General features: G+C 36.2%; 1 protein-coding gene across 3 annotated transcripts in view; it reads left to right on the top strand.

Moving 5' to 3' along the window:
- LOC113055236 (RNA binding protein fox-1 homolog 3-like) overlaps positions 1–9,607 on the top strand; it is a 137,934-nt gene that overhangs the window by 44,269 nt on the left and 84,058 nt on the right. The gene's annotated exons all lie outside the window — the stretch shown is intronic.

Below are 9,607 nucleotides of genomic sequence, written 5' to 3'. Positions count from 1 at the left end.
TGACAAGAACATAGGCTTTACTGAGGAACAACGGATGATGGTAATAAAAGAGAGAGAGAGAGGCTGAATGGATAAAAAGAGACAGAAAAGGTGTTAAAAACTGCTCATTGTGTTTATCCATCTGTCTGTCTGTCCATCTTGTCTGTCATTCTATCTATCATTCTGTCTATCTATAGTTCTATCAATCTTTTGTTCTATCTATCATTCTATCTTATCTTTGTAATTATATTATTCTATCTATCATTTTGTATGTCTATCGTATTGTACTTAGAATGGATGGACAAACTTGGATGGATGGATGGAGTAATTTTTGTCAGTTTGCTTCATGAATGGAGTGAGATGGTTCCTGTAAGACACCGCCTCTGAAAAATCATCATAAATGAAACCCTAATATGAATTATAAGGTGATTCTGGTGGTTAATCTCAAACGGTGAACACAGTCTGTAGATTCTGAACCGTTTCATCTCTACTGAAGATTGGTAACGTCACTAACTGCATGTCTCCTTGCACGTCTATCAGTTATTGTCAGTATGTGAGCGAGGTCTGGGATTACCTGAATAAGAGATTCCAGGTCAGTCAGAGGTGATTCCCGGAGGATGTGATCGAAACACATCTGTCCTGACCAGAGCCGCGTGTCTTCAGGAGAATCCGCTAGATTCCAGAAGCGTGCGAGGTTAAACGCCATCAGTTGTCTGTGTTTTTAACGTGTTGCTTCTTGTTGGTGATTTCTCCCTTCAGGATGTGAGTGGAATGAGATTAGAGGATGATTGTGTTTTGAGCAGCTGCCTCACTAACAGCAGTTTCTCACGGCGAGCTTCTCATACAGGCGTCCACCGAGAGCGACGGCCGCTCAGGGGAAATCACACTGGAGTTGTGTGCACAAATTCACCTCTGCGATCACACCTGTCGTCATTATATTCTCATGCATCCGGTGAACCGCAGCGGGCCGGACCGATCTATACGCACAGAGAGAGAGAGAGAGACAGTCTGCCAGTCGTCATATTAATCGCCGTCCGCCATCCTGGTGTAGGGCCATTAACGTTGAGAGCGGCCCAGCACTCGGCCGTCCAGGGACCGATAACATCTACCCACATTTGATTCAAGGGCACTGATTTACTGTAATGTGTTATTGTGATTTAAGCACATGCACAAAAAGCAGTGGCAGTCAAAATATAACCGACACCAATGTCTGATATATAAAACCACAGCTCTTAAGAGGACAAATGTCCATGTAAAAAAAAAAATCATAAAATTATAATATATACTGTGAGTGTATAATATATATATATAGAATAATTCATATTCTAAATTCTTAGCATTTAGTATATGGAAAATATATATATTTTTTTTTTATTGAAAATACAATATATATAGTTTTTCATATACTAAAGTCTGGATATGACTTGGAAAGACTAGCAGTTTTTGTATGCATTATTATTTTTGTGCAGTGTCAGATTAAAAAAATCAACAAGCCTATTATTATTATTGGGGGGCTTTGCCAACAAAATGAATGCCTGTTAACAAGATATGTATGATTTTATGCTTAAATTGCATTGTAATTAAATGCAGCTCTCTTTTAATGGATTTCATGGGGACTTTTTTCAAGTCCTGAGTGTATTTTTTTATTTATTTTTTTTGTACTGAGTAAAATAGATTTATAGGGTGAAATGTTGAAATAACAATAAAATATGAATTGTTGACCAAATGTATGCTGTTTGCATTGACAGCCAAAATGATAAAACACACATACACACACACACACACACACACACACACAAAAGTGTAAAACAATTGTAAAGCCAAGTTGATAAAACACACACACACACATAAAAGTGTTAAACAACTGTAAAGCCAAGTTATTGTAATTATCCTTACTGTGGGACGTTTATATTTTACCAAACAATGTAGAAACCTGGCAGTGGCACATTAATGCAGAATTGAATCATTTTGATTGCTGTTTTTTATTCGGCTAATTAGCATAGACCAGATAAACAGATCATCATCTTCATGGTTTATGGCTATAACATAAACTAAAGGATACTGGCACTTTAACAAGAGGACAAGCTCCAGCTTCCTGCACTGAATAAGACATAGGAACTAGGAAAAGCAGTTCAGTGGTTTAATATTCAGAAGACCACTTAATAATAATAATAATAATGCATCCATCAGTATCAGTGAATGTGTGTATTTGTGTTTCCATGTAAGAGAGTAGCATAAGTGACAATTCAAAATGTTTGCTCTCTGGTGATTGTTAATTTTTTTATGTTTTTGAAAGAAGTCTCTTCTGCTCACCAAAGCACATTTATTTGATAAAAAAATAATATATATATATATATATATATATATATATATATAAATATATATAATTACAATTTTAAATAATTGTTTTCTATTTGAATATATTGTAAAATGTAATTTATTCCTGTGATCTAAGCTGGATTTTCTCATATAGACTTCATCTGTGAGATGTCAAAGTATGAGTTGTTTTAGCTTGTAATTTTAATAAGTGCTTTCTGCTTTTTCAAGCTGAATATGAATTTTTGAGTTCCAGTATATTTTCAGAGTGCATCAATCTTTTATCTCAAAAGTTGAAGGAGAGCATCAGCGGTTGTTTTTCCTGTTTTTCCTCCATGAATCTCTGTGAGTGAGGATGTATGATGTTCTATCAGCTTCAGTGTTTTCCTTCAGAAGCGCTTCACCATTAAAGCTCGTAAAGCTGTTTGGTTTGCTTTATACGGTTCGGCCGGGGGCCAGTAAAGCCCTGCGGTGCTGCTCTGACAGTGCACGTGCACGGGAAAGGGCTGTAAAATGTGAGCACAGAGTGACATTAGTGTTATGGGATATTGACCAATTTTTGGAAAGTTTATGGTGCTAATCAAGAGCCACGTCCGAGCCGGAGATGAATGTGTGTGTTGTGGTGGAGAGCAGAAGGTCACGGAGGGAGTGTGTTATTTTTTACTGCATGCTTCATGTGGTGCTTTTTCCTACGCTAGGACTTTAACGGAGGGGTTTTTTAGTTGGTCTGTATGAAGATGTATGAATGTCGGCGTATTTATAGTGCTTTAATAAATGAAGAGCTTCACAAACTACAAGCTGCTGATGTTGGAAACATCTTCACACTTTTGTGCGTGCCTTGAATCACAGCTGATTCTTCCATGCAGTCGTCAGTCAACTTCATGGTCAAATTCAACGTAACGTGAACGCTTTTGCACTTTTACACGACTAGTGAACCACATCCTATCCAGAGTCACTGCTTTGACTCAGTTACAGTGTGATATATTATAAAAACTTATGAAAACTGAACTATATAAAAACACAAAACATACAGAAATAAAAATGTGTGCACTTTCTCTGCCAGTCGGTATTTGTGTGTGTTTGTGAAGAATAATATACATTCATATAGCTTTAAAGGGTTAATCTTTTAATCTTGAGTACCTATAGAGTAGTACTGCATCCTTCATAACTCCAAAAAGTCTTTAGTTTTATTATATTCATAAGAGAAAGATAGTCTGTGCCGATTTTTTTCGGAAAAACACGACCGACTGGAGGCGTGGCGTGTGGGCGGAGCTAAAGAATCATGAGCGCCAGTAGGCTTTTGCGTTGAGAGCATGTGGAAGCTGTGACACCGTGAGGACAAAACCAACCAAAACAAACCATGGCTAACAGTCAGATTCAGCCGTTTATTTATGATCCAGAATCAGATCCAGAGGCTGAAACTGAACAAGAGCAGCAGCAGCAACAATTACAACAGCGCCTCTATGTGGTAAGTATTGAAACAGTATATATTTGCTTATGTAACCCCTCTCTCCCGGGTCCTTTCTGACGCTCCTCGCAGTCGCTCCGAGCGGGGCTCAAACCCGGGTCTCCTCTAACAAGGAGGCTAAATGGCTACAGCCACTAGCGTCTGTTGCTAGTGAGTCTCTTGAGATCAGAGAGGTTTACCTGCACAGCACTACTCGCTGGCCTCCGTTACACTTAGCGGTTTTGGAAAATGACTAAGTTCCACTTTATGTCGTCTTTTTTTTTTTCTTTAAAGGTGTACAAGGTTTACTTGATGTGCTTACGCGCCGATAGCTAAGTTAACAACACAGAGATATTTGAAGCAGTTTTACTCACCGCCTGCGGTTCCAACACACGATCATGACCCTTTTTCGTTGGGACTGCATTATCCTTAAGAAATAAACGATGTGCATATCCATCGTCAAACTGTGCCTTGTTTGTAAAACAAGCATCTTCGAAATGCAGGGAACAAACACAAACACTTGCACAACTCCGTTGATGCTCTGTAAAAATAAACTCCATCCACTGGTCCCTTAATGCTGTTTCTCTTTTGGTAATCTGTGCAGGGTTGTCTTGCCCTGGCAACCAAAAACATACTTCTTTTGTGACATTTGGCGACGCTCTCGCTCTGATCAGTGAAGTCTGTTGTGCTCTCTCTGCTCTGCTATACGGGAGCGCGCTCTTCCAGCAGAAGTGCCTCAGGACCCATATAAGGAAATTCCGCTCCATCTAACGTCACACAGAGCCATACTCGAAAAAAACTTTCAGAAATTTGTGACGTACAACATCATTTTTGAAACTTTGTCCATGTTTAGCATGGGAATCCAACTCTTTAACAGTGTAAAAAAACTCAGTATGCATGAAATAGCATTTCACCCCCCCCCCCCCCCTTTAACTTTTTTAGTTTTTGGCTTTAGTTATTTTAGTGTTTTAACTTGATTTGATTTCAGTTGGCTGCCAAAACATCACTTCTAATTTCCGTTTAAGTTTTATCACTTTAAAATTATATTATTACTTAACATGTACATTATTTATATATAGCTTATATTTTCAGCTGTCCTGAATCTTCCCCGTCAGCTGCATCTCATTTTAAACCAGTTACTTGGTCTTTCCTTGTTGCACATAATATTTTAACGTTTCATACCCATAAGGAGGAACATCTAAAAATAGGCTGACACTAGTGTTTGAGATGTTAAAGCATAAGATGATGGCAGAATAAAGTGTGTTTGTGCTGAATGTCTGTCTATCTATCTGTATAATCTGCCTACCTTTATCATCCATCTATCTCTTTTGTTCATTTTCATAGTATATAAATAACTGTTATAAACAGAAGATTCTGTGCCATGTTCTAGCGCAGTACTGCATGTGTTTGTGTGTCTTACTGAATAAATCTGCAGGTGTTTTCTTTTACTTTTCTTGTAATTCATACAGCAGAATAAAGCAGATGTCTGGTGTTCCTCCTCAAGCATGAACAAACAGTCTGAGTGACTGTAGTTTACACACACACACACACACACATACAGCGAGGGAATGCGTGCTGGGCTGCTTCAGTGTCCTAATGGACAGAGAGAGAGATGATATAGAGGGTATATAGTTTCTGTTGTGTAGTGATGTGTCTCGGGGTGTGTCTGAGAGCAGATGGATGAGAAACCATCTGCTACAAATGGACACACACACGCACTGTTAATGAGCACGTACCATAGGCTTGCACCGTTTATATATGAAGCGAAATATAATGACTCCAGATTTCAGTCGCTAAAGCGAAGCTAAATGTAATGACTCCAAACCTCAAAATAAAACTGTAATATTCAGTTTATGATTCATGTCATTTTCTTAATATCTTAACTGGGATTTTAAACCCTGAGTTACTGTCATACATTCAGAGAATAGAAATATTAAAAAATCCAGATTTCTGACTGTAGAGGAAGTAACAGTACATCCGTCTAGTGGCAGAATGTAATCTACCAGATTCTGTTTAATGTTTTTTTTGGTCCAATAATTAATATCTCTCTGAATTTAGTTGGAGAAAATTATTTGTCATCCAATCTTTTACATGTTTAACACACTCTGTTAGCTTAGATAATTTAGAAGTTTCATCTGGTCTCGTTGAGATATATAGCTGAGTATCATCAGCATAACAGTGGAAGCTAATCCCGTATTTTCTAATAATATTACCAAGAGGCAACATGTATATTGAAAATAGAAGGGGACCTAGGACGGATCCTTGTGGCACTCCATAGTTTACTGATGATAAATGAGATGACTCCCCATTTAAGTAAAATTTAGCTTTAGAATAACTTTTCCCATATTTAACTTGTTGAGAACTTAAATTTCCTGGTTGTTACTTAATACAGCTTCACATTTTACATTGACAAGACTTAAAATTGAATGGCAGTTTAAAAGTTGAAATATCATTACTAAAGTCAGAAGACTAATACTACAATTATATTTTTACATTTTAAATTAAAGAGATAGCTTTTATTATTATTATTATTATTATTATTATTATTATTATTATTATTATTATTAATAATAAGATATTGACTTTTACAGATAGAAAAAAAAAAGTTTTTGTCCGTTTGGATAAATGGGGCATACAATATGGATATTGTGACATCAAAAACTATTACGTTTTTCATATACAGCTAAACAAATGTATTTATAAATCTGAAAATTTTTATTGGTCTGTATTAGTATGTAATATTACAAGTACAAAACATACACAATATGTCACTTTTGTAGGTTTGAATAGATGCTAAAACATACAGTATGGACGTACTGACAACTTGATTACATATTTACACGTTTATTCATTGATCTGTAGAACAGTAGTCAAGAAATCAAAGAAAATATGAAAAGCTTTGTGATGAAATGGCATTATTATTTAGGTAACACTTTACAATAACGTTCCTTAGGTAACATTAGTTAAATACTAACATTACCTAAGAATGAACTGGAGCATCTAGAGTAATTATCAATATTATGAATTTCAACTTTATTAAAATCAAAAGTTGTGCTTGTTAAAATTAGTTAATGCTCTGTAATTAACATGAACTAACAATACATATTGTAATAAATATACTGTTCATGTTAGTTCATACATTAGTAAAAACTAATAAACCCTTAGTAAAATATTCCCATTATGTGTCTCCAAAACTCATTTGAAGCATTTAGGTAGAAGACCTTAAGATGAAAATGTTTTGAAGCATAAGTTCAGTCGAATGTCTCCAACTGGTGGTGTACGTCTCACTTCAGGTGCTCTTCCCTTTTTAGTGTCGATGTTGATGAATTTCGCAGCATCAAACCACTTACTGAGCTGAATAATGAGACTGTAGTCTTCTGCAGAACTTGTGTTCATCTAATATTTGATGGAGTTTGCATAATTGATTCTGTTATTTTCCGGTTTATTACTGTGAGGCTTTGACACAATCTGTATTGGATGAAACTGGACTAGTGAGTAGGCCGCGCTGGCGCTCAGTGTAGATTCTTCCTGTAGTCCCAACACAAGTCATTTGGGAGTGAGCGAACAGGATCCTCCGTCTCATCTCTCCGCTCCTCTGTGAGTGGATGTCTGGCTGTTTGCCTGCTCACTTTTCACATTCTCTTCCTCCGCTGTTGTGTCCTGCATTTCTCCTCCTCTTCCATCTCTGTTTCTCTCTCTCTCTCTCTCTGGGAGTGATTAATGGTGCAGCATGTTTCTGCTTTCACCCTGCAGCATCTGCAGTGCAGCACCTCTCACGGTCTCTCTCTGCTTGCTTCCGTCTGTCTCTCAGGTGATGTCTCTGTCTCTATCAGGTCTCGCTCAGGTCCTGTGGCTCTGTATGGATCAGGAACTTCATCACACACTGTCACGAGTGTGTTTGTTATCGTGGTAGACTTGGTGGACAAAAAGACAGTCAGTCAGACAGTCTTTTTTTTTGAGGATTCTGGATGGGACTAGTGTCATCTTTCTGGTTTTATTAGGAACAATTATTTTGCAGTTTCCAGCTAAAATGAGAACTAGAGACAGTAAAACATCAACAACTTTTGTTCTGTGAACACAAATTTTGATAACAGGGTCAGATTATTGATTAATAAAGACTTATTTTCATGCACCGTACTATGTTATGACCTCAAAAATGTTTACCAAATTCCATGAGTTAATATATTTTGCATTTGCCTCACAAAATCTGCTTCATATCTATGGCTTTTCTGACATAGTAAACTTGCTCAGTAGTGCACCCGGTACTGAATTACACTTGAGAAAAATGCATCAGGCCACTTGATAAAAGATTACAAAAACTTGTAAAAGCAAGCTAAAATGTCATGGTTGCTTCAGCAAATGTGTTTTCATCTCATGTCTGCTTTTGTTAAAACTATTGGTTAGGTTAAGTGTGGGTGATACGTTATTTTCAAATGCGATAAAGCTTTAACCAGAAAGTTTCTGGCTTTGTTTACAGAGGTGTTGTGGGCGTTTACAGGCTCACATGTCTCACATGGATAATTACTGTATGAGTAGCGGGTGCTGAGCCTAGATTTGATCACATTACAGATAATGAGCTCAGACTAGAAAAAAATGGACCTCGCGATGGTTTCATATGGATTACTTTATCAGAGAATATTTGTTTTAGATAAGACCCAATTTAAAAGTAGACACTTCAAGCTTTTTATAGACATATCTCTCATGTCTGTGTGTGAAGTATTTGCTGAGTAAGGGGATTATTCAGAAAGAAAGAAGTTTGCGGAGACCGAGACGGAAAAAGCACAACCTGATTGTTTCCTTTATTTTACAAAAGCACAGCATTCTGTTATGTATTGAGTGTATACAAATAAAAGTAGACCCTTTAAAGTTTTGAATGATGTATTGTGCCTTCTCTGTACAATCAATAATGACAGTAATTTTATCTTATTTCGTTTTATTTTATAAAAAAAATGCCACAAAACGTATTGGCGCATTTGTTGGCCCCAGAAGGTTAATGCCAATCACTGCAATTTCACTGTGAAAGTGTCGCAAAAACAGCATGATTTGATGTTTTTACAAAGTTTTTACAAAGTGTATATGAGGACCTCATTGTTGCTTTACTAATACATTACACGTAATACATATTAAACAATTATATAATCAAATTATATAAAACAAAACAATTATATAATCAAATAAGTCGAAAACTGTTTAAATACGTTTATGAATTTATTTTAGTATTCATTTTTTTTATGATTAAGTTGCTACAATATTTCAGAAATCATTCTAATATGGTGATTTGCCATTCAAGAAACATTTCTTATTTTATCAATGTTAAAAACAGTTGTGCTGCTTTATTTTTTTTTGGAAACTGTGCTACTTTTTATTTTTCAGGATTCTTTGATAAATAGAATGTTCAAAAGAACAACATTTACTTAAGAAAAATCTTTTGTTTCATTATAAATGTGTTTGCCGTCACTTTAGATCAATTAATTGCATCATTCATGATTAGAATTATAAATTTAAAAGTATAAAATATAGTATAATCATACAAAAGTAATCCAACCCCAAACTTTTGAACAGCAGTATATTTGAATATTCCAGTAGTTTACATCAACCAGAGATTTTCGTCTGACTTGTTTTTAAATATAAAGCTAATAAATACTGCACACCTGAAACTGCAATAATCTGTAAAATAATGTCTGAATGTAGTCTGTGTTTAATTTGAGTGAATTGCTTTGAGTTAACCGTCAGAAGTTTTGGTGTTAGTTTTGGTGTCTGATAATGTCCCTGGCAGGTGTGTGAATACGGGGGCGAGATGCTGCAGAAAACGTGCGGCTCAAATGAAGTGTAACACATTAGAGACACATACGAACCTGCTGCTGA

The sequence above is a fragment of the Carassius auratus genome, chromosome 3, assembly GCF_003368295.1.
Source record: "Carassius auratus strain Wakin chromosome 3, ASM336829v1, whole genome shotgun sequence".
In the NCBI taxonomy this organism is placed as follows: domain Eukaryota; kingdom Metazoa; phylum Chordata; class Actinopteri; order Cypriniformes; family Cyprinidae; genus Carassius; species Carassius auratus.
The sequence above is the reverse complement of the archived record's forward strand: the minus strand, read 5'-3'. Positions and strand labels throughout refer to the sequence as shown.